This window comes from Nyctereutes procyonoides, unplaced genomic scaffold (assembly GCF_905146905.1).
Source record: "Nyctereutes procyonoides isolate TBG_1078 unplaced genomic scaffold, NYPRO_anot_genome, whole genome shotgun sequence".
NCBI classification, from domain to species: Eukaryota; Metazoa; Chordata; class Mammalia; order Carnivora; family Canidae; genus Nyctereutes; species Nyctereutes procyonoides.
Window position 1 is genome coordinate 2,157,088 of NW_026575143.1, and position 24,409 is coordinate 2,181,496.

The following is a 24,409-nucleotide window of genomic DNA, read 5'->3' on the forward strand; positions in this document are numbered from 1 at the left end:
TAGCTCTGCATACAGGCTGGTCCACAGGTGTGACCTCTTGTGATATGAAAGGAAAAGTCTTGTTCCCATCCCCACTTACATTTAGGGCTCCCGGGAGGTGTGTCCTCCGTTCTTCACCACCATCCTAGCAGGGCACAGGGTGGGGGACACACTGTCCTCTGAAGGCCCCAAGGCCGCATGGCAAGAATGGCTCTGGTCCCCTCTGTGCCACCCCTACAAGGCCTGCACTGTTTCCTGAGGGAGCTTGTCCTTTCCTGCTTCCCGGTGCCCACCAAGCCCATGGCTGGGCATCTGAGGGTACCGGGGTGAATGGGCCAGAGCCGGGTCTGTCATTTGTCACTGGGTCCTTATTCCATCTGGTGTGTAGGAGATCTCCTAAAGGTGCTGCTGTGCGCCGGGCATTCCCCCAGATGCATAAGGGTTTGAAATGGGGGACATCGTGTCATCAAAAGCTTTATAAATGACACCCCACTCCCGGGTGAGCCCAGTTCCTTCCGTCTTTGCTGGACTCCTTGGGAGACCGAACTGCAGCTCTGTCTGCACAGGAATCTCGGCTTTGGCAGCCCCCAGGGTCCGCTGATTGGACTCATGGGTTCACCAAGGGCACTGCCAGGATTAGCGCTCTGGAAAAGCCCTCAGTTCCCAGCACCCACCGGCCTGCGCTCGGTGGGGCGGAGCCTGGGCTCCTGGTGGGTGCAGTCTGGTCCGGGCTTGGGCGGGGCCCGGGGTGGGGCGGGGTCGCAGGCAGCACGCAGCAAGCTGGGGCGGGAGAGCAGGCTCAGGTCTGCACCCCTGGGAGGGTCTGGTCGGATCGCCGGAAAGACGGGGTCCGCTAGTCGTCTTGTGTTCACCCCGTTCCTCCCTGACACACAGATAAACTGATTATCTTGAGACAGACTCAGGCCCATTAGAAACGAGCTATTGCACAGGTGAGATGGGCTGGGACCCTCCGCTAATCAAAATGGTTTCAATGTTTTTGTGGTTGAAAAATCACAATAGTAATACAAGATTATTGCTTTTTAAAAAAATCAAAGTAATGCTGGGGTATATGGAATAAAAACGTGAGCTCCCTCCCTTTGAAGGATTTTGCTCTTCACTTCCACTTTCCGCAGCTAAGCACTGTTGGAAGTTCGGAATCTCTTTCTAGAGGTTTTCCTGCCTGTTGAGCGTGAGTGCACACACAGGGCACTCTAAGCATAGACATGCCATCTTTTTCTTACACAGATAGGACTGTATCTTACATACTCAAAACAAAAGCAAAAGCACCGTATCAGTGGACTGTTCCTGGTGGTAGACTTGATCCACGTTGTGCTTCTAACAGAGGATTCCACTCCACAGTATGGAGGCAAACATGAAGATGCATTTGGTGGCCGGGCTGCCATAACAAATTACCACAAACTCGGTGGTGGAAAACAACAGAAACTTATTCTCTCATAGTTCTGGGGGGTAGAAGCCCAAAATCAAGTCACTGGGAGGCTGTACAGTCTCTGAAGGCTCTAGGGGAGCATCTTTCTTTGCATCTTCCACCTCTAGCTGCTCCACCAAATCTTTGGCAGTTCTTGGCTTGTCGATGCATCAGTCCAATCTTTGCCTCCATCTTCATGTCTTCTCTGTGTGTCTTCTCCTCTTCTTATAAAGACATCAGGCATTGGATTTAGGGCCCATCTTCCTAATTAATTGAATCTGCAAAGACCCTATATCCAAGTAAAAGCACATTCTGAGGTTCTCTGGAAGACAGGAATTTTTAGGGAGACCACTATTTAACTCACCACAGTAATCATAGGTTTTGACAATTTCATTTTACTACACATTATCTGTGTCCTAGCCCCCATCCAGACGGACATGTTATAACAGCCCATTCCTGAAGAATGTTCCATTCATCCTATCAACAAATACGTTGAGCCACCTACTATGTGCCAGGCATCTAGATTGGAATGAACTGTGAACAAGACTGCTGTGACTCCTGCCTCACACGGTACAGCTGCTCTGTGAGACAAAGGCTGTGCCTGTCCCCAGAGAATCGCCATGCCTAGCACAGTGTCTGGTGCTTCATAAGTAAATGTCCATTCGATGAATAAGTGAATGGATAAATGAGAGACACAGACAAGCCGATATTCACAATACATAGTGAAAGTATGCTGTGATGGGGAAATGACAGAGCAGACGGTGCTGTTGGGACAGCCGAAAGGGCAGCCATAATCTAGACTTTCAGGGGTTAGGAATGCTTTGTTGGAGGAAATAACTCCTCAGTTGAGATCTTGCTGGAGTTAGTTGAGCAAAAGGTGTGGATGGGAAGGGATGGAATGGATGTTGTAGGCAGAGGAAATGTTGGCTTAGCACCTGGAAGTAAAGCAGATTGTGAAGATTCACCAGCCTGTAGGAAGATCAGAATGTCTCCATGGGAGACTAGTGAAGACGAGCTGCTGGGCCATCTAGAACAGTGCTGTCTACTAGAGCCTTCTGCACTGATGGCAGTATTCTAGATCTGATCTGTCCAGGGTGGTAGCCATGAGCTACATGTGGCTAGTGAGCACTTAAAATGAAGTTAATGTAACCAAGGAACTGAACATTCAATTACATTTAATTTTATTAAATGTTTAATGATTTTAATTTAAATAGCCACGTGTGCTAGTAGTTTTACATTGAACATTTACATTTACATTTAGGTCCTAATATCCTGACTTAATTTAAAAATCACAGTTTTGTCCATTTATTCAGCTTTTTCCAACACCAAGTCTTTCATCAGATCTACTTTCAGGAAGCCAAATGGATCTGAACTTTGCCTGCTCTCCAGGTTAAGAGACTTTGGCAAATGCTGCAGAGTCCAAGAGCTGGCTGACAGAGGCAGAGTGAGGCCTTAAATAAGAAATAGATCAACATTTAGTAAAATGTCTGTGGGCATCTAGACACACATTATCATGTTTTTTGAAATACACATTGTTCCTTTTAAATTTTTTTATTTTTGTTTTTATTTTTTTAATTTATCTACGATAGTCACAGACAGAGAGAGAGAGAGGCAGAGACACAGGCAGAAGGAGAAGCAGGCTCCATGCAGGGAGCCCGACGTGGGATTCGATCCCGGGTCTCCAGGATCGTGCCCCGGGCCAAAGGCAGGCGCCAAACCACTGCACCACCCAGAGATCCCCACATTGTTCCTTTTAATTTTAAAAAGTGAAATGTAAACATGCACCAACAGTGGAAAAGACCCATTGCCGCTGAGAAGAGTCAACTGAGGATCAGAAGTCAAGAGGTCAGGTGGAAAGAGAGTTTCTTTTCACAGAATGCCCTTTTCTACTGCCGAGTATAGTATGAGCACACACTATCATTAAAAATGAACCAAAAACCAAAACCAAAAAAAATGGCTCTTAGCAGAGAACAGTGGCCACTGCAGACTGAAGGAAATTGGATTGCCCGTTGGCTACGGGAGCCTGCCAAGCAAGGTCCAGGGTCATTGAGATTTACTTGGATGCACTTACTGCAAATGAGATTTTAAAAGCTCACCATTTCCCAGACAAAATGCTTCCCAGCTGTTGTCTGTGGATGTGCAAGGAGGCTCCCGAGGTCCCATTAAGGAGCAGGCAACTAAAATGTACCCAAAGCCAAATAAGCCACGAGTTGCAGTTTCTTTAGAATGTGACATGACAAGGGGAACTGAATCCCGACTGTGAAAACGCAGTCCCAGGGGAGAAGTGGTGGGGCCACAGCTGGGTGCTAAGGGCACAGCTGCAGCAGCCTGACATGTGGCCCCCAGGCTTCAGATGGGCAGCCTGGCCACCCCTGCATGGCCTCCACCTGATAAGGATGGCCTGCAAAGCTACTGAATTTCTTTTTTCTGTCTTTGCATTCAATAAGTAGCTTTTTAATCTTAATTTGCATTTCCAGTGAGGGTTCCCACTGGAGAGACAAGGTGATGACTAGTTAGAACCAGCACTGTGGTTCAGCAGGGCTCCAACGGAAAGGCAGGCGTTAACTCTTGCCAATGCCCACGTTCAGTCTCAAGGGGGTTTGGATTTAGGGAGCCAGCGCCAAGTGTGGAACCAGCGCAGGGTTTGGAATGAGAGGAACCCCGCCCCCATTCTGGGCTTCTCTACTCACAGGAATGTGATCTTGATCTTGTTACTTAACCTCCGAGCTTTGGCTCCCTCCTGTGTAGAATGGAAATGATGGAACTTTGTGGAGCTTGGGTGAAAATTGACAAAATAGAGGCAAAACACTTGAGATGAAGAATGTGATAGACATTCGAGAAAGGATTCTCTCAATATATATTATGTATGTATTGTATGTATCTCTGGAGAGAGAGATAGAGATCATATATATGAGCATACAAAACCATATATATGACAAGATTCCTCAGTTAGCCGAATGTGCAAGCCACGGCTTTGGGGTGACCCCAGGCATCAGCATCAATCTCTAAGCCCCTCAAGAATCCATCTGCCCACTCCTCATCAAGGTTATTTAGGTTTGGGATATCAGATAAAGCTCTGAGGACAGGAGACTGTATCTAGGCCTGGTTCTACCACTAGCTGGCTCAGTGACTGAGCAAGTGACCAAAGCTGCCTGGGCCTCAGTGTCCTCATCTATTAGACAAAAGAGATTTGATCCAAATTCAACTTACACTGAGATAACTAGTTGGGCCAGGTGACCTATAAATCTTTTATGCTCTAAGATTAAAAATGTGTTCTTTGCTCTATATGATGGAAGTTTGAAAATCACATGCTCACACTCTGTAGAGTGCATCCACCTCACGTTTGGCGAGGGGCAGTGTGTGGCTCAGAAGGAATAACCAGGCTTCTCCCCAAGTGTCTTCCCTCTCATCTGCTGGGCTTCCCTAGCTTTCTTTTGCACTGGGCCTGGAGGCAGACAACCCAGGAGGGCCAGCCTTTCTTTCATTTCTCCCTGGGCACATTCTAGGTGGCTGGTCCTCAGTCTTCTGTGTGTATCAGAACCACCCAGGGAGCTTTTTGGAATTGAGCTTCTGATCCTTTTCCCTGTCTATTCTGCTTCTGTTAGCCTGGGGCCGGGGCAGGGGGTGGGGGAGGGGAGTGGCAGGATGGAGTCAGGAGTCACCCTCAGCAGTTTTAAGGTGGGTGGTCTATGGACCACCTTGACCTAAGCCATGGTCCCTCGTGCCGCTCCCACCCTGACCCTGGTACAAAACAGGAGGGAACCGGAGGGCCTCGCTGCCTGCAGAGGAATGAAATCTTGCTCAGTGGAGAGGGCTGAATGGCGTTTGAATCAATGCCAACAGGCATTTCATGATTTGTCACCTGGGACACCTGAGAGAGAGAAACAGCCCTGCAAACCACAAAGAACAAAAGATGGGAGTCGTGGCAGAGGAAAAGGAATCGTTTCCTGCGTATTCCATCCTCTCCCTGGATCCTGTGTGCCTGAACACTTACTGACGGCACCTGCAACTGGGCGCCCATGACTGGGTGTGGTGGGACCAGAGCAGGTGCCCTTGGTGGGAGAGGAGAAGGCCTCCTTGGAGATGTGTCATGAGCCCATGTTCACGGCCAAGGTTGCACCTGGCTCCAAGCACCTCTGGAGTCTGCTGTCCTGTTTGAAAATGCCTTTCCCTGGAGGTCAGATGGGCCCTTAAAGAAAACATTTTCTGGCATTTAGCGAAAGTTTTGCAACTGGATATTTTTTAAAGATTTTATTTATTTGAGAAAGAAAGAGAGGGTGAGAGAGAGAGAGCATGAGCAGGGGGAGGGGCAGAGGGAGAAGCAGACCCCGCCACAGAGCAGGGAGCCCCATGTGGGACACAATCCCAGAACCCTGAGATCACGACCTGAGCCAAAGGCAGATGCTTCACCAACAGAGCCACCCAGGCATCCACAACTGGCTGTTTTGTATCAGAAGCAAGATGTCCATGTTACTGGATCTGATCCGGAAGGGAGAGAGTCAAGGCAGGGTTACTCATTCATACAACTTAGCAAGGAGAGTGTAATGGAAAGAGCTCAGGTGGATGTGATTCAGGCCTGTTTCCCCAGAAAGCATCAACCACAAGGACACCTCCGAAAAGACAAGAGTCATTGGGCACAGGAGGCTGGCGCAGCACTAGTGCTGGGAGACCATAGGGTGCTCTGAAGGGGACCAGGGGCGGGGGCTGAGAAGCCGTAGCAGTTGTACAGAGACACGTCTAAAAAATAAAGGCCGTTTCTTCTCCCTGAGTCAGTAAAGATTAAGACCATGAGCTTCAGAAACTACCTCCTAGAGCTGAACCTAGTTCCTGCTCCATAAATTTAGACCATTACCTAAACTCGATCCCCTGCTTCTGCACCTATAATTTAGGGCAACAGTGTTACCATTTTCATAGGGGTGTTCTGAGCACTGAATCACTCATTGGAGGTAGAGCCTGGCAGACAGCACTCCCTGAAGGCTAGCTGGCCATTGTTCACAAGTGGCAGGACAGATGGGAAAAGTTGTACTCAGGCTGGGAGCCTCAGTTGCAAAGCTGGGCTTTGAGCAAGCCCAGGTATTGTAGGGGAGAGAGGACTACTTCCGTCTTTATTTTTTTTTAATTTTTATTTATTTATGATAGTCACACAGAGAGAGAGAGAGGCAGAGACACAGGCAGAGGGAGAAGCAGGCTCCATGCACCGGAAGCCCGACGTGGGATTCGATCCCGGGTCTCCAGCATCGTGCCCTGGGCCAAAGGCAGGCGCCAAACCACTGCGCCACCCAGGGATCCCTACTTCCGTCTTTAAATGAAGAAGAGAAGGCTTCATCAGTCAACAGCCAGTGAGAGAATGAAAGATGTAAGTTTTCATCCCCTTTTCTCTATCTTTCCAACATATGAACGCAATGTAAAATATCCGCCCCCCCACCCCCAGAAGAGAACCCGTCTTTGGCCCTCAAGCCCCGTCGGTTACCACATTGTTTCTCTCCCCCATTTCCAGCATAGCTTCTGGGAGGGGCTGCCACATACACCATCTTCAAGTGCTTCCTACCGTGTCTCATGAGTACGTCCAGCCAGGCCTCACCCGCGACCACCACCACTGTCCAGGTCCCCAGTGACCTTCATCCAACACTCAGTTCTTATTCTTCTCTTTCTTGACTGATGTGTAGCTCTTGGTACAACCACTTCCTCTTCATTATGCAATTTTCAATTGGCTTTGGGGACACGGCACTTCTGTGTTCCTGGCTGCTCCTTCTGAGTCTCCTCTGCTGTTCCTCCTCACTCCCAGACTCTCTGTGTTGGGGTGCTCAGGCCTAGTCCTCCTCACCTCTAGTGATCTCATCTAGTCTCCTGGCTGCCAAGAGGGTGAAGTCTCCTAATTTTATATCTCTGCTGGGGACCTGCCCCCTAATTTCAAACTCTATGACCAACTTCCCAGATAGATAGGCATCTCAAGCCTGACTTCTCCAAAACTGAATTCTTGCTCTTTCCTCCACAACTCACCACATGGCACAAAGTCTCGTTTTGGCAAATGACAGCTCACCCTTTCAGTAGCTGCTGTGAACTGAATTGTATTCCCCTCTACCCCAAATCCATATGTTGAAACCCTAAGCCCCCATGTGACTGTATGGGAGACAGGGCCTCAAGGTAATTAAGTTTAAATGAAGTTGTAAGGTTGGAGCCCTGAGCCAACAGAATTGGTGTCCTTATCAAAGAAGAAGAGACACCAGAGTTCTCTTCCCACCATTGAAGACACAATGAGAAGGGTGTGGTCTGCAAAGCAGATGGAGGACTCTCACCAGAAGCCAGCCACGCTGGGACCCTGGTCTTGGACTTCCCAGCCTTCAGGACTGTGAGAAATGAATTTCTGTTGTTTAAACCACCCAGTCTGCAGTATTTTGTTATGACAGACCAAGCAGATGAATACAATTGCTCGGATCCAAACACTGAGCATCATCCTCAACTCCTTTCTTTCTTCCACATCCTACGTCCAATCTGTCAGCAGATCTTATCAAGTCTATCTTCAAGACAGAGCCAGACTTTACCTACTACTTATCACCGACTTGATTCAGACCACTGGATCATTGCAGTGACCTTCTTAGCTGATCTGCCTGCTTTGGATTGTACCACCTCACAGCAGTTTATTCTCAAAACAGCAGCCAGAGCAATGCTTTTTTTTTTTTTTAATTTTTTTTTTAAATTTTTTTTTTATTTATTTATGATAGGCACACAGTGAGAGAGAGAGAGGCAGAGACATAGGCAGAGGGAGAAGCAGGCTCCAGGCACCGGGAGCCCGACGTGGGATTCGATCCCGGGTCTCCAGGATCACGGCCCTGGGCCAAAGGCAGGCGCCAAACCGCTGCGCCACCCAGGGATCCCCAGAGCAATGCTTTTAATGCTAAAAGCATTTCTGTGCTAGCACACCTTTGGGGACTGGCTTCTCAGCTTGCTCACAGAAAAGCCATCATCTTTTAAAATGGCCCACAGGGGGGCGCCTGGGTGACCCAGGCTGAGGAGTATTTGGCTCAGGGTGTGGTCTCAGGGTTGTGAGATTGAGCCCCATGTTGAGTCGAGGTCGTGTTGGGGTGTAAGTAGGGCCTAGAGTCTGCTTAAGATTCTCTCTCCCTCTCTCTGCCCCTCCCACTCGTGCTCTCTCTCTCTCTCTAAATTGAATAAATAAAGCTTTAAAAAAATTTAAAAATTAAACATAATAAAACAAAATGGCCCCAGGGCCTACACAACGTCTACATTCCCCTCCTGGCCAAACCACAAGCTCTCCCAGCCCCTTCCTGACTTCTTCTTCCCTCACCCTAGCACACAGATTTGTCCCTGCCTGGGTCCTTCTCAAGATTTCCCAGGCCTTCCAGGTCCCAGCTCAAATGTGGTCCTCACAAGGAGGCTTTCCCCGAACACCCTGTTAGAGGGCAGCCTCCCCACCCACGCACATGCCCTGTCCTGTTTCCTGACTTATTTTCTTCACGGCACTGTCACCATCTAACACCACATATGGTTTGCTTGCTTGCTTCTTTATTGTCTGTCTTCTGCCACAACAATATGAGAACACACATTTCAGGAGAACTGTTTCTGGGTTCGTTCCCGGGGAGCCTTCGAGCAGACCTGCTACCAAGTACCGTCCCACGAAATAATCATTGACTAAATGAATAAATGAACGATTCGTTACATTTTTTTTTCAGAAAGCTCAAGCCTTTGAAATGAAGTACTCTTTAATACTTACATAACTGTCTCTAAATAAAGATTTTTGCTTTAGAAGTAATTAGGCGCACACCAATTTGCCCGCAGCTGGTTCCATGTAGGCAGTCTGGACTCCAGGCCCCTTGTGGAGCTGTGAGCGTACCCTCCTTTCCATTGCCAGCCAAGTCCTGCAAGGGGGGAAACACCCTAAAGCCTGTGTTCATAAACCTTAAGGGAGAATAACATTGTGATGGTGTTTTTTAAGAGTACAGGTGGGAGTGTTAAAAGATGCATTTAAAGATGAATTTGTTGGGGTATTTAGTTCACTTGGAAAAAATTCAACCTTTTTACCTTCGACCTGGTACCTGGGAAGTCTTCCTTTGGAACATGGGAAGTTTCCATTCTTCTGATATTGGAATACTCCTTGGGAAAACAGCATGGGGATTCTAACCGTTTCAGTCGGCTTGGGTCTCACCCGGAGGGAAACAAGAAAATTACCCAGAAAGGCAGCAGTGTCATCCTCCTTCCCGGGCTGTGCCCCGGGCCTGCTGAGAGCACTTTCCCAGGATCCTGTAGCAAGCAGTCTGGCTTGGCCACCTCGTGTCTCTGACAGCCCCCCCTCCAAACCCCAGGATGCCCCCCTCCGAGCCCCAGGATGCCTGACAGCTCAGGCTTGCAGCCAAGAACTATTACTGGAACACTACTTTCTGCTTCTCCTGAAGAGACCACTGGTGGTTTTTGCTTCAGAATCCCCGCCTTCTGGGAAGAGCCTTCTACAAAGCAGATTTAAAAGTGTATAAGGTCACAAAACACATTCTGTCTTCCAAGGGGTAGGAAGAGCAGGACCTTCGGTGAGCTGCCTGGCCACCAGCAAGGAGTGTCCTCCACTCATCCAGCTGGGCCTGCACCTACTTTCTCAGTGCAGGAAAAATTAACCCCGAGATGAAGCTTCTGCATCTCAGACCAGAAAGTCCAATGTGCCCAGAGTGATAAACCTTGCTGCCTCCCACATTCCTTTTTTTTTTAATTTTTATTATTTATGATAGTCATACGGGGGGGGGGGCAGAGAAGCAGGCTCCATGCACCGGGAGCCCGACGTGGGACTCGATCCCCGGTCTCCAGGATCGCGCCCTGGGCCAAAGGCAGGCGCCAAACCGCTGCGCCACCCAGGGATCCCCCCACATTCCTGATTAGAGCTGCTTGTGGAAAGGTGACTTCTCCCAATTGCTGGCCTATGGACACTGTTCATCCCTTCAAATATGGTGCCTTGATGAATGCCTGTACTGGTTGGGTTTTTTTTTTTTTTAAAGATTTCTTAGAGATAGAGAGAGAGAGAGCGAGAGAGCCCATGGCAGTGAGAGAAGGGGAGGGCAGAGAGAGGAGGAGAAGCAGACTCCCCACTGAGCCTGACATGGGGCTCAATCCCAGGACCCTGGGATCATGACCTGGACCATAGGCAGATGCTTCACTGACTGAGCCACCCAGGTGTGCCCCCTGTACTCATTTTTAAAACTTTCTGAAAGAAATTTGGTGCCTTCAACCTTCAATGAAAGGGAGGAAGAGAAAAACACAATGGATGTTTACATAGCATCTGCCTGCGAGAAACACAAAGCACTTGGCATCTAAGGGAAGTTTTCAGATACAGTGGCCAGACTCTGAAGGCCCAGGTGCTTTCTGTCCCTTTTTATGGGACTCGGGTGGATATAAATGATTTGCTTCATGTCTTTAATATATTACTTAAATTTGGTATAAAAATTCCGAGGGGTGCCAAAGGGCTCCGTGAAAAGCTGCAGGGCTTTCCTCCACCTCCCTCTGCCTGACCCTCCACCTCTGCTCCCCTCTGGGCTTTTGTTTTAATTTTACATTGTCATGGTTCACATCCAGGTTCTCTTCTAGAAACACAATGGAATCTGCTGTGTTCTCTCTGTAGAGGCCTTCCGAACATTTAAAACAAATAAACATTGTCTGACACGGAAATGTGAAGGCCTTTTAAGATCCTCAGGCTCTAACTCTTGGAGGGCTGTGTCCGTATGGGATTGTCAAACAAAACCCCAGGACAGCCCATCCTGTTATCTTCAATCATCCCCTTTGGGGTGGCAGGAGTCCTGCAGGTAGTGGCAGATCCCATCATGTAAAGACTCTTCATTCTGCATGTATCTACATGGCTTGAGACCAGGTTTGCAAGGCACACACACGTTGTGCAATTATCTGGGAGGTAATTATGAACTACATCTTGCTTGCTGCCTTGCAATCAAAGTCAGGAGAAGGATTGCACAGCTCAACCTTGTTCAGCTCACCAGAAGGGCCACTGTAGACTTCTGAGCATGAGTTGTTGGACAGGGGAGCTGTGAAGATGGAAATGCAGGCTTCTGTTTGGATTCCCCAAAGCCTTCGATGGATAAAAGACTTTATATATATATATATATATATATATATATATATATATATATATATTATTTTATTTATTTATTTTTAATTTTTATTTATTTATGATAGCCACACAGAGAGAGAGAGAGGCAGAGGGAGAAGCAGGCTCCAGGCACCGGGAGCCCGACGTGGGATTCGATCCCGGGTCTCCAGGATCGCGCCCTGGGCCAAAGGCAGGCGCCAAACCGCTGCGCCACCCAGGGATCCCGATAAAAGACTTTCTTAAGAAGATGCCAAAATCCTTCTCACCAACACCGACACTGAGACCATCGCCTGGTGAGTGCCAGTGCACCAGGTAAACCCCTGCTTCTCCGTTTCAGGGACTGTGGACTCACACAGACTCAAGTTTGATTCTCGGCTTTGCCCTTGTGAGCTGTCAGCTCCTGTCAACTTGGTCTCTGTAAACCCGTTACCTAAGATATAAAGGGTGCTGCTTGACATGTCTTGTAGGATACAGAAACAAATACGGCCAGAATGCTGTGCTATACAGAAGGATTCATTATATAGCTGTTTCTTCACCTTGCCTCCTCTCTCCTCTTCTCCTATTCTGAGTAGATATTAATGTTTTTGACTCCAGTCAATCCTATTTCAAGTGGGGCTCGGCAGACAGCTGCAGACTGACCTTGCCTCCAAGAGCATTTTTTCAACTAAAGTTTCTGGAAAGAATACCAGCTGTCGCTCCATTCTGTTTTTGTTGGCCAAAATTTTTAAGTTTCAAGATATTTTACCTTTCCCAGGTGAGTTAAACATAAAATCACACTTTTTAATTTGATGGTATGCAATACTATAAGATTTGGCTGAATCTCAGCCAGTGCAAGATTAGTGAGTTGGAAGGAGATTGAGTTGATAAAAATTCTGGTATTTTATGATTATCTAATAAGATGGAGATCGCAGAATATATGTATGGGTTCCACATGAGGAAGCATAATATCTGCATGGGCCTCATGTTAGTGTGAGGATTAATTTCTTAGCCAAGTTTTTTTTTTTTTTTAAAGATTGTATTTATTTATTTGTGAGAGACACAGAGAGAGACGCAGAGACACAGGCAGAGGAAGAAGCAGGCTCCCTGCAGGGAGCCCAATGTGGGACTCGATCCCAGGACCCCAAGATCAGACCCTGAGCCAAAGGCAGACGCTCAATCATTGAGCCACCCAGGCGTTCCTCGGCCTAGTTTTTAAAAGATGTCCCCATGTAAGAAAAGCTTTATATGTTCCTTCCAATTTCTATTGAGCATGGATACACAGAAGTGATACCAGAGACAATGTAGCTAGTCCATCCATTAAAATTAGGGTGTGCACACACACACACACACACACACACATTTCCATTTAAAACCTAGTGACGGAAAACAAAACAAAACAAAAAAACAAAAAGCAAAAAAACCTAGTGACAGGGCAGCCCTGGTGGCACAGTGGTTTAGCGCCAGGGTGTGCTTCTCCCTCTGCCTATGTATCTGCCTCTCTCTCTATGTGTGTCTCTCGTGAATAAATAAATAAAATCTTAAAAAAATAATAAAATTAACAGATTTCAACCATTTTTATGAAGAGAGAAGAAATGATTAAATCATGGCATGTTATTACCACTTCTGTTACCAGTTATACCCAATCTTCTTCATGCACAGGATCACCATCACTCATGTCCCTAAATAAGTGTGTGTCAGCTCAAGCTACTGTAGAAGGCTTTTCATATTTCTCGGTGACGTTATTGCTACCTACTCCCCTATCCATCTCTTTTTTTTTTAATTTTTTTTAATTTATTTATGATAGGCACACAGTGAGAGAGAGAGAGAGAGACACAGGCAGAGGGAGAAGCAGGCTCCATGCACCGGGAGCCCGACGTGGGATTCGATCCCGGGTCTCCAGGATCGCGCCCTGGGCCAAAGGCAGGCGCCAAACCGCTGCGCCACCCAGGGATCCCCCCTATCCATCTCTTGATAAAGTGTTTAGTACTTCAACAAGTAATGATTCAAATTAGATGAAAAATTGTCTCTTGGATTACATTTTAAAGAAGACTCCAGGGTGTGAATCATGGGGTAGTAAGTCCTGCTTAAAGCATGATCTAGGACAAGCGCCAAGCCTCCGGGAGGCCATTAGGAACCAATGCCCTGTGTGGCAGCGCTCGTAGCCTAGAGGCTTGTCTATCTCGTGTGAAATTCCGAGTACATTTCCAAAGCCCTGAAAATGAAAAAGAGCATACAGCCACATCCTGGAAGTGCTTCTCTAAATCGGCCCCTTAACCAGAGTCCCAGTGCCCCTGTGCCTGTCGCTGGAGGCTGGGAGCGCGTCCTCTCCCGCCCACGGCCCCTGGCCCCTCGGGGCTGCTGCAGCCCGGGGCCTGACCTCCCTGCACCTGCTCGCTCGCCTGCTGCACACTGGTGCAGCTCAAGGCCGCGCCTGGTCCAGGTTGGAGGAAGCCGGTGCTTCAACAGCAGAGTGTTTGAAGGTGTGACGACCAGTTTCTTAGTAACGGAAGCTGGTCTGCTCAACTTAATATTTCATTAAAACATTTGCTCCCACGTACTTGTTTTGAGAGAGGACTCCTCCCCCCTCTGGAATGCTTAATCTGCGGCTGATCCGCAGAGCTGAGGTGAGAGGTCGCTCTAGGGCACGGCGGACAAAGGGGGGGGGGGGCTTCCGCGCCACCTCCCGGACGCCGCCTGCAGTCAGCGGCCCAGCCAGGCCTCGGGAGTCCCGCGACAGAAGCGCCTCTGCTCGCTCTGGGCCACCGTCAATCCTGGTGTGAAAGGGAAGCGATGGGCGTGCAGTGCAAGGGGAGAGACGTAGTTGTTTCACTTAAAGCAAAGAAGCCCGGTTGGAAGTAAGTTCAGCTTTTCTCAAGATTTCAAGAATGTCGGGTAGAATCTCTTAGAACAGACACTATTGCAACAGTTCCTTGTAAGTTCCCAGTTTCTACTTTTGACCACTTTTTTTTCTTTTTTTGGCCTGTTTTTTGTTTTTACTGGAGGCTCAGGTGGCACATGACAGTTCATAAATGGCTTCAGAGGTAGGGGCTGGGGCTGGGGGAGGGGAGACAAAAAATAACTGGGGTGGGAAAGAAAACCAGGAGGAGGTAAGAGCTGGCTGGTTCCTTCTCAGCCTGATTTAGGGGAAGGAGCTGGTGCCTCTGAACAATAGGATGGATCCCTTCCTTCACCCCTTGGTAGGGGAGAGAGAAAAAGCAAAAGGCTGTTGCTTCGGCCCTCCTGAGTCTCAAGGAAAAGGGGAAAGCCGGTGTTCCGATGTCATGAATTCTGGGAAGGGGGAGGGGGTGCTGGGTCGGGTAGAGGGCAGCCTCTAAAAAGTCAGGATTCTCAGGGATGTCCTTTTCCTAAGACACTAAGTTGAATCTTTTGTTTAGACAAAGGGTTACTAGCCTCCTTTGCTGTTGGTGGATAACACGATGTATTGTAGTTGCAAACCGTGAGTCTCTAGGACTCAGAATTTCTATGAAAGTACCTTATCACTTCTGCAAATTGGGAAATCAGCCAAAGGGGTGTGCGTGAATCCGAGTGCTGGCGACACTGTGGGAGGTGAGCTTGTCGCAGCGGGCTCTGCACCCCTGGGGGTGGAGTCTGAGCCCCTGGGGTGGAACCTCGAGCCCCTGGGGGTGGAGCCCAGAGCCTCTGAGGGTGGAGCTCGGAGCCCCTGAGGTGAAGTCCGAGTCCTTGCGGGTGCTCACCTTACCCTGCACCCAGGAGGACAGGGACTAGAGAAAGAAGACACATTGCAAATGGAATTGACAGTCTGGCAGCTGACAGGGCAGCAGATGAGGGCAAGTAAAAGTCAAATGTGAGGCCAAGGCCTTGGTGCCCAGAGCACCTGCTACAGGGCTAGACCCCAGGATCCTGGTTCCCTTTGGCCAGCAGGATATGACACATCCCAGTACTGACAGGGCTGGGATGATTAGACCAGGCTTTTTCAGGCAAGTCAAACCCCCATCCCAGGCTTCCGCACATCCTTGAAAAGCACGCTAGATCCTCTCCCATCCATTAAAGACCCTCCCTCCAAATCCCTCCCTCTTTCCTTTAGAAACAAAGGTCCCATTTCCTCCTCCTCCTCCTCTGGGCCTTCCACGCCAGCCACATGGCAGACTGCACCACCGAGGCCGCCAGAGACCCCGCATGGCTCAGGGGAGCGGACACTCTTGAATGACTCCTCAGCGTCACTCGTCACTCGCTGGAGGTGGCCCCTCCCTGTTGGCTTTTCCCTCCCCCCACTCCCCCCTTCCGCGTCTGAGGCGGTGGTTTTCGGTCCCTCGGTCTGCTCCGTGTCTGACTGTTGGCAGTCCCTCCTCACAGCGTCGTTGGCTGCTCTTCTCAGTTGCACCCTCAGCCGTCAGTGCACTTACCTGCTCCCTCACTCCCTCAGCTTTAAATGCCATCAGAGTACTGTCAGGACCCAAATGTATGGCCCCAGACCTCTTATTTGAGCCCCAGGCTCACACCCTGCTGCCTCCTCCACTCTCTGCTTGGATATTTTGGAGACGGTTCAAACTTAGCATGCCCACGTTTTCCTCCTCTTCCCCCGCCCCCCTAGTTTGCTCCCCATTTCTCATGATACAGGTGAAGCAGCTGTTCTTAACATTTTCCTCTCCCTCTTACCCAGTTCATTAACAAGTCCTACTGATTCCACTTCCAAAATCCGTGTTACCACCATCCACCCTGTTCTGTTTCCACTGCCACCACAGTGACCAAGAAACCTTTCTTTTTTTTTTTTTTTCCTGGACTATTGCATTAGCATCCTAACTCAGTCCCCACCTGGTCTTTCTTCCCAACTTCTTCCCCATCCACTCTCATCCACAAAGAAACCGGAGAAATTACTTTAAAAAGCAAAACTAATCATGCCACAGCCCTTAAAACCTCAAGAGATCCCCATGGCATCAGAAATGAAATACCAAATCCTTCACTAGTATCTCAGGGGCTGAAAGTCTTCTCTTCCTGTGTATGCAGCCTCTCCCTTAGCCACGTTCCCTGGGTTCACCGAACTTGAGTTAACACTAGCACCCCCTTGGTTCCTCAACACACCTTAGGGGTTTTACACATGCTGTTCCCTCTACCTGGGGCTCTCTTCCTCATACTCTTTGCCTGGCCAGCTGTGGCTCATCCTTCAAGTTTCCACTTAAATGTCAGAGAACTCCTCTGCTATCCCTAACTCCTCTGCTACTCCCCACACCCAATACCCTTAATCTCTCAGCACACCTTTTGCTTTTTTTTGAGAGCCTTTATCACATTTTGCAATTCTAATTTATTTATGTGACTTTTTTGTTTAACATCTGTTCCCCCGATTACTCTGTGTGCTTTATTCATGCTCTTGGACACTTCTATATCCTGGCACATTATAGGCACAAAAATGCTTTCAATGAGTACGAGAATAAATGCTTACTGGTGTGGTTTCTGCCTCACCCCAAGGTTCTAGAAATAAATTCATGTATCTGAATGGGTGGCAAGGGGCTCTAGAGTCGGTTTTGTTCAAATAGCTAAACATAATTGGACAATATGTGGCAGTTCACAATTTCAGAGATGCATTGCCCTCAAATTGCAGATTCATATTTATCTCCAAATAGTTGGTCTTTTGTCCCAATCGCTCTTCCTAATCTGGACACCTGCGAAATGAAAGTAGACTCACAGAGTTATTATGATTACGTTGCACCAAGATAACCTGTGAGACTCTTCTTCTTGTTTTGAGTTTTCTCTTTAGAGCTAAACTATTTCTTATAGTTCTCTAGCTTTCAGTAAAAAAAAAAAAAAAAAAAAAAGTTTCACTAGAAGCATTAAAAAAAACCAAACCTCCCAACAACAATAAAAACCTTACTTGGATCATTGTAACTGACTTAAGGGCTCTTGGCAACCAATCTTGTCTGGATATGCTCATCTCTTACTCCCTGGCGGTGTACGGAGTGCTTCTGTGTACATGGATTGATGTACAGCCAGGAATTTATGAAGCTTTAAATCATTCATCCAAAATAACACCTTCAATTTAAAATTGGACCAAAAGTAAAGGGAAGAGATGACCCTAAACGGGGAACTTAGCGATAAAGAAGAAAGGCCAATGTCATTACCAGGGAGGACGTTCCCATTCATAGAAGTAATAGGCCCATTAGAGTGGAGATTATACTTCCCTGCAAAGTATGGCTCTCTGAGAGATACCCTCCCACTGCCTCCCATGCCTTTCCCTGCTCCCTGCTCCACTTTTAAGACAATTGAACAACAACAACAAAAAAAAGACAATTGAACAACAACAACAAAAAAAGACAATTGAACAAAATAAGGACTCCAAGACCACAAATCAGGAAACCTAATTTTATCTATGTCCGCAGCAACTGTCTTCTCTCCAGCAAGTTTTTTTTAAATTTTTATTTATTTATGATAGTCATACAGAGAGAGAGAGAGAGGCAGAGACATAGGCAGAGGGAGAAGCAGGCTCCATGCACCAGGAGCCCGACGTGGGATTCGATCCCGGGTCTCCAGGATGGTGCCCCGGGCCAAAGGCAGGCACCAAACTGCTGCGCCACCCAGGGATCCCTCCCCAGCAAGTTACCAGGGTCCTGGGCTTTGCCCTAGGCTGGGTCCCAGGACTAGTGCTGGCTGACCCTGCAGGACAGGAAATGAAGAACAAAAGGCAGCATCTAAGGACAAGGGTAGTAAGACAACTAATAGAGACTTCAACAATTGAACACTAAGGCTTGTGTGTTCTGGAGGGTGGCAGGGAGCAGAGCTGGAGAAGGCCCGAGGCACTGGAGCAGAAGTAGAGCCTGGGGCTCGAGGATACCCATGGCTGGTGTCCTCTCCCCCGAGGGGATCTTCACTGTTTGACATCATTGTCATCCCCACTATTGCTCTCTCTGGCTGCCTCAGTTTCCTCAACTGTAATATGAAGGTAGTAGATCCTCTTTGTTCTTCAGGGGGTTATTCCTACAATGGAGGAGTCATTACTCATGGTTTCCATGCATTTTAAGAGATAGGTAACAGTTCTGGTCTGTGTCCCTGGTCCTAGAACCGCAGCAGGAGCCCAGGAAGGATGAGCTCAGGAACGGAGCTGTCTGGGAACATCCCTGGACATTAGCCTTGGCCATGCTGCTGCAGGCCGCTGGGGGCTTAGTCACCCCACAGGCACATCTGTGTGGGCCAAGGACCGGAAAGGCCAGATGGGCCCTCGGCTGCCTTATCTACCTGGAGCTGAGAATGAGCTACGGCTAGTGAAGGCCGAAGCAGCCCTGGGCCGAGCCCATGCTCACAGAGCCACGGCAGCGGGGCTGGCCCGTTGTCCAGCCTATTGATCAGGAATCAGGAAGAGCAGGGCTGCGGCAGCCTGGTGCCTGCGATGCATGCCCTGGGAAGGGAGAGGCTGCAAACCTATTGCTGTTGGAAACGGCTCAGAGAATGTGTTCAGGTGAACTTCCAGCTTCCCGGCTGCGGCAGGCCAGTGAGCTGTCTCTTTTCCACACAGGAGGGGCTGATCACGCACTTGGAAGGGGCAGCTTCTTCACCGTCTCATTTGCTCGGAGCTACTGGAATAGCAAGTGCCTTTTTTTGGCTGGTTAGACTGTTTCAAATGAATCCCAGCAGAAAACTGAAAAGCGAGTGCTGTCTGTCCCTCCTCCAGCCCTCTCCGTGCTGCAGAGCCTTCTGGCCTCAAGCAGAACAGCTGCCAGGCTCTGGGTACCACCTGCTGGCAGCTCTCCAGGCTTCTGTGGATCTGTAGCCTCCCAGCCCCATCCCTTATCCACACTCCCATCAAGTGTGGGCAATTCATTAAAGATCTTTCTCCAAGGTTTCTTAGTGACTCTGGAGCAGGTCACCAGAGGGTCATCTTAAACAGGCAGTTTTTGTTAGTCCTGATTCCGACATGACTTTCTCTAGCTGTCACCTGGAGAAGTGGGGAAGGGATCAGGGAGTGCTGAAATAGGGAGACCAAATAATTGTTGGGTGGAGGGAGGCACCCACGAAGAGGTCAGGGTGGGGGCGGGGCTTCCTACTGATCATTTTCTTGCTTAATTTTGCCTTGTGTCTCTCAAATCTGAAACACAGGACTGGCCAGTTCCTAGAAAGGCCGTTGTTGCTGTGATGTAACTTACTGCTTCAAAGACTCTTGGTTCAAGTTCAGTTTGAGCAGAATCCAGCTGCTCATCTGTTTGCTCTTAAAAGTGTCATTTCCATCTTGATATTTTTCAGTTTGAAGGAAATAAATTCTGGGTACCGAAGGCAGATAAACAAGGGTGGCTTGCGTACAACTGCCTTGGCTCAAGTTCTAGGACATTATGATTCTGCCTAATAAAACCCACGGGCTGTTTTCAGCTACTAAAATAAGATATTTGTTTTCCATTTAATCTCCTATAAAGAAATTTAGACATACATCTTTATTTCCTTCAGAATTTGTATATGAAGTTTAATTGTATGGTGCCTGCCATATTTTCAAAAACTGCTCACTCTCATTGTGTCTAGTTGTTGGATTCCCCCAAGTGTAGAAATAAATAGGGTCAGAATTATTTGGCTTTGGCACACCAGCAGAGCATATACTCAGTGGTGTCAACAGCAAAAAAAAATTTTTTTTAAAGTCATAATGGCTCTTTTGGCAAATGGCAGTCTCTTGAGTGACCTAATGACCCTGCTCTGCTGATCTGAAACCACACACCAGAAAATAAATAGGGAAGAATCTTGGCTTTGACACATGATACCTAAAGGACAATGATTAACTTTAAAAATTCAAAAAACTTCCTGTCTTCTTTCTTCAAAAATTGGGTTTTATTTATCTTCTATCAGAGAGAGAAAGCGAGCAGGGGGGAGGGGCAGAGGAAGAGGGACAAGCAGGGAGCTCAGCAGGGAGCCCAACATGGGGCTAGAACCAAGGACGGGCTGGATCCCAGAGGCTGGATCCCAGAGGCTGGATCCCAGGACCCTGGGATCATGACCTGCGCCGAAGGCAGTTGCTTAACTGACTGAGCCACCCGGGTGCCCCTTCAAAAATTTTTAAAAACAGTTTTGTAGTGAAAGTGCTCTCTGCAATGAGGCTTTTCCTACAGAGGATGGTATCACTGAGCCTGCCCACTCAGGGCCTTTCTCTAGGGACTCCCACCTGAACTTAAGAGGGCTGGTCAGGTCTTCCCTGGGGAGCTCCTAGCAGGTGGTTCTCACCCTCCTCAGTGTGTGCACTGTTCAGACATGAAAGGAAACAGGCAGCAGAGTGTGTGCTCACTGGGCAGTGTGTTCATGAACTTGAAATTTCATTTGTTCATAGGACAGTTAGTACTGAGTGTCTAATTGTTGAGTGCCAGACACTTTCTAAGCACTAGAGTTTTATAGTTTTAGGTCTTAGATCCTTTTTGAGTTAATTTTTGTATATGGTGTAAGGTAAGGGTCATTCTTTTGCACGTGGATATCCACTTTTCCCAATATCAGTTCTTGAAAAGATTGTTTTTTTTTTTTTTCTCATGGAATAGTCTTGGCACTCTTATCAAAAGTCACTGGACATATTTGCAAGGGTTTATATCTGGGCTATTTTATTCCATTGGTCTATATGTCTATCTTTATGCCAGTACTACACTGTTTTAATTACTGTAGCTTTGTAATAAGTTTTGAAATCAGGAACTGTGAGACCTCCAACTTTGTTCTTCTTTTTCAAGATTGTTTTGCCTATTCAGGATCCCTTGAGTTTGAATTTTAGAAAGGATGTTGTTATTTCTGCAAAAAATGTCACCGGGATTTTTAAAAATCATTTATTTATTTATTTATTTATTTATTTATTTATTTATTTATTTATTTATTTATTATAGTCACAGAGAGAGAGAGAGAGAGAGAGAGAGAGAGAGAGAGAGAGAGGCAGAGACACAGGCAGAGGGAGAAGCAGGCTCCATGCACCGGGAGCCCAACGTGGGATTTGATCCCGGGTCTCCAGGATCGCACCCTGGGCCAAAGGCAGGCGCCAAACCGCTGTGCCACCCAGGGATCCCGTCACCGGGATTTTGATGTCAAATCTGTAGGTTGCTTCAGGTGGTATTGACATTTTAACAATATTAAGTTTTCCAACTATGAACTGTCTTTTCACCCATTTGTGTCTTTTTAAATTTCCTTCAGTAAAATTTTGTAGTTTTCATTGTTATACGTCTTTTACCTCTTTGGGTAAATGTATTCCTAAGTATTTTATTCTTAGGATAAATTGGAAATTAAACTGTTTCCTTAATTTCCTTTTTGAATTATTCATTGTTAGTGTATAGAAATGTAACTGATCTTTGAATTTTGCTTTTATATCCTGCAGCTGCACTGAATTCACTTACTAGTTCTAACACGGTATGTGCATGTATGTGTGTTTGTGTGTACATGTGTATGGAATCTTGAGGCTTTTTTATATATAATATCATATCATCTGTGGACAGATGTTAATTTTACTTCCTTCTTTACAATCTGGATACTTTTATATCTTTTTCTTGACTAATTGCTATGGTTATGACTTCCAGCCCTATGTTGAATATAAGTGGTGAAAATGGTCATCTTTGTTCTTGATCTTAGAGGAAATGCTTTTGATTTTCCACTATGGTGCTGTGAGCTTTTCATAAATTGCCTTCATTATGTTGAGGTAGTTTTGTTTTATTTATATTTATTTTTTTAAATTTTTTTTGGTAGTTTTGTTTTATTGAATGTTCTTATCATGAAAGAGTGTTGAGTTTTGTTGAAGGCGTGTTTTGCATCAATATAGATAATCACATGTTTTTTTCCCCTTTATTCTGTTAATGTGTTATATGATATTAACTGATTTTCATATGTTGATCCATTCTTGCATCCCAGGGATAAATTCTACTGGGTTCCACTTGGTGATTATGTATAATCCTTTTAATGTGCTATTCAATTCTGTTTGCTAGCATTTTGTTGAAGGTTTTTGCATCTATATTCATCAGGAATATTGATCTGTAGTTTCCTTGTTTAGTGTGCTTGACTTTCATTGTCAGGGCGGTGCTAGCCTCATAGAATAAGTTTGGAACTGTTCTTTCCTCTTCAACTTTTTTGAGTTAATTTGAGTTTATATAAATTAACTTGAAATAATGTCTATGTTCAGCAATCAGTTTACAAAATTCCTGAAAACTTAACAATTCCTGCTCTTCTGAGCAGGGATGAAGTAGATCCAGTGCATCTTTGAACATGGTCATGCCTGAGGTGCCCTAAAGTGCTTATTTTTGTGTTAACCAAAGTCCTGTGTAGAAAAAGGAAAAGAAACCAATTTTAAATGAGAGATGAGTGACTAATCTCTTACTTGCTGAATAAAAAGGTTTTTCCTAAGAGTTCATATGCCCAATAAAAGACATATTCAGGAATGTTTATTGCAGTTATATTTATAATGATTAAAAAATGAAAACAACTCAAATCTCCATCTGCAGTAGAATCGGTAGGTAGTATTACACAATGAAATACTAACCCAACAGTGAACATAAATGAACTCCAGCTACATGAGACAATATGGATGGACCTTATACACATAATTTTGAGTGAAAGGGGTAATATATACAAAAAATACACATTCCAATTATATGAAGTTCAAAAATAGACAAAACTAATCCATGACGTTAGAATCAGGATAGTGGTTATCTCTGGGGAGTTGTTGATTGGGAGGGACAGTGCACGAGAGAGTTTCTGGTTTACCAGACATGTTCTGTATCTTGATTCGGGTGGTGGTTATATGAGTGTGTACATTTGGAAAAATTTTGTGCTGTATATTTAAGATTTATGTGCTTCACTGAAATCATGTTATACTTCAAAATAAAAAGCTGACTGTCTTCCTTCTTTATTTTTAAATCATACTTTTCAATTCCAAAAATGCCAGTCTTAATCCAGGAAGCTAAAAACAGAGTTCAAAGAGAAACAACAATTCTCTAACCCTTTATCTTTTTTCCAGTGTTTCCAATTTATTATCTTCCTTCCACTCAATCCTGCTGCTTGCAAAAACTGGTGCAAGCGTGCCTGAATCCAGCTTCTTCTCTGCCAGTGGACCCATGGTCTAAGCATGGTCCTATTTGGTTGGCGTTATTATAGTCACTCCCTCTGTATCTTCCTCCAAAATGCCTAGCCCCCCGTGTAACTGTCTTTGGAGAACAGGCACCTAAAGAAAAAGTTAAGATTCAATGAGGTTATAAGTGTAAGACCCTAATACAATATGACTGCTGTCCTTTTAAGAGGAGGAAGAGACTCCAAGGATGTGAGCACAGAAGAAAGGCCATGTGAGGACAGTGTGAGACAGTGGGCATCTGCGAGCCAGTGAAAGGCTTGAGGAGAAACCAGACCTGCCAACACCTCGATCATGTACTTTGAGCTTATAGAAAGAACTGTGAGAAAATACATTTCTGTTGTTTAAGCCATCAGGATTATGGTATATTGTGATGGCAGCCCTAGCTGCCTGATGGGTCTCTTGGCTTTTGCACTCACCTACTGCTAGAGGGGGAGCCTGTTAAAGTGTGACCATGGCCTTCCTCTCCTCTGCTTAGAACCCTATTGGTTTCTCATGCAGCTCAGACAATAGCCCGTCCTCACGCTGGCTGCAATGTATTATTCGGTCCCTGTTCTCTCTTTGATTTCATCTCCTCGTTGTACCTCCACTCTTTCACAGACCTCTGACCACAGCCTCTTTGCTCTTTCCCAAACATGCCAACTGTGTTCTGTCTTAGGACCCTTGTGATGGTCCTTCTGTCCCTAACACTCTTCCTCCAGGTATTGGCATGACTCACTATATATTTCTCCTTGTCCTACAGGTACTCCTCAATGCCATTCTTTCTGTCAGGCCTTCTAACCAAGTAAAGAGTAAATTCTATTCTCAGTCCAACATTCTCTATCCCTTATCCAAATTTATTTCTTTTCACGATTTTTACTACCTTTGGACATTCTACTCATTACCTTCTTTATTATTTGTC

General features: G+C 46.6%; 1 long non-coding RNA gene across 2 annotated transcripts in view; it reads left to right on the forward strand.

Annotated features, from left to right (window-relative positions):
• The window catches only part of LOC129499045 (uncharacterized), a 30,019-nt gene extending 6,727 nt beyond the window's left edge, over nucleotides 1-23,292 (forward strand). For both annotated transcript variants that reach the window (XR_008662290.1, XR_008662289.1), the window contains exons 3-5: nucleotides 6,545-6,761; nucleotides 11,591-12,258; nucleotides 13,288-23,292. This is a non-coding gene — a long non-coding RNA (uncharacterized LOC129499045). The remainder of the gene's footprint in view (nucleotides 1-6,544; nucleotides 6,762-11,590; nucleotides 12,259-13,287) is intronic.
• Nucleotides 23,293-24,409: the final 1,117 nt, after the last annotated feature.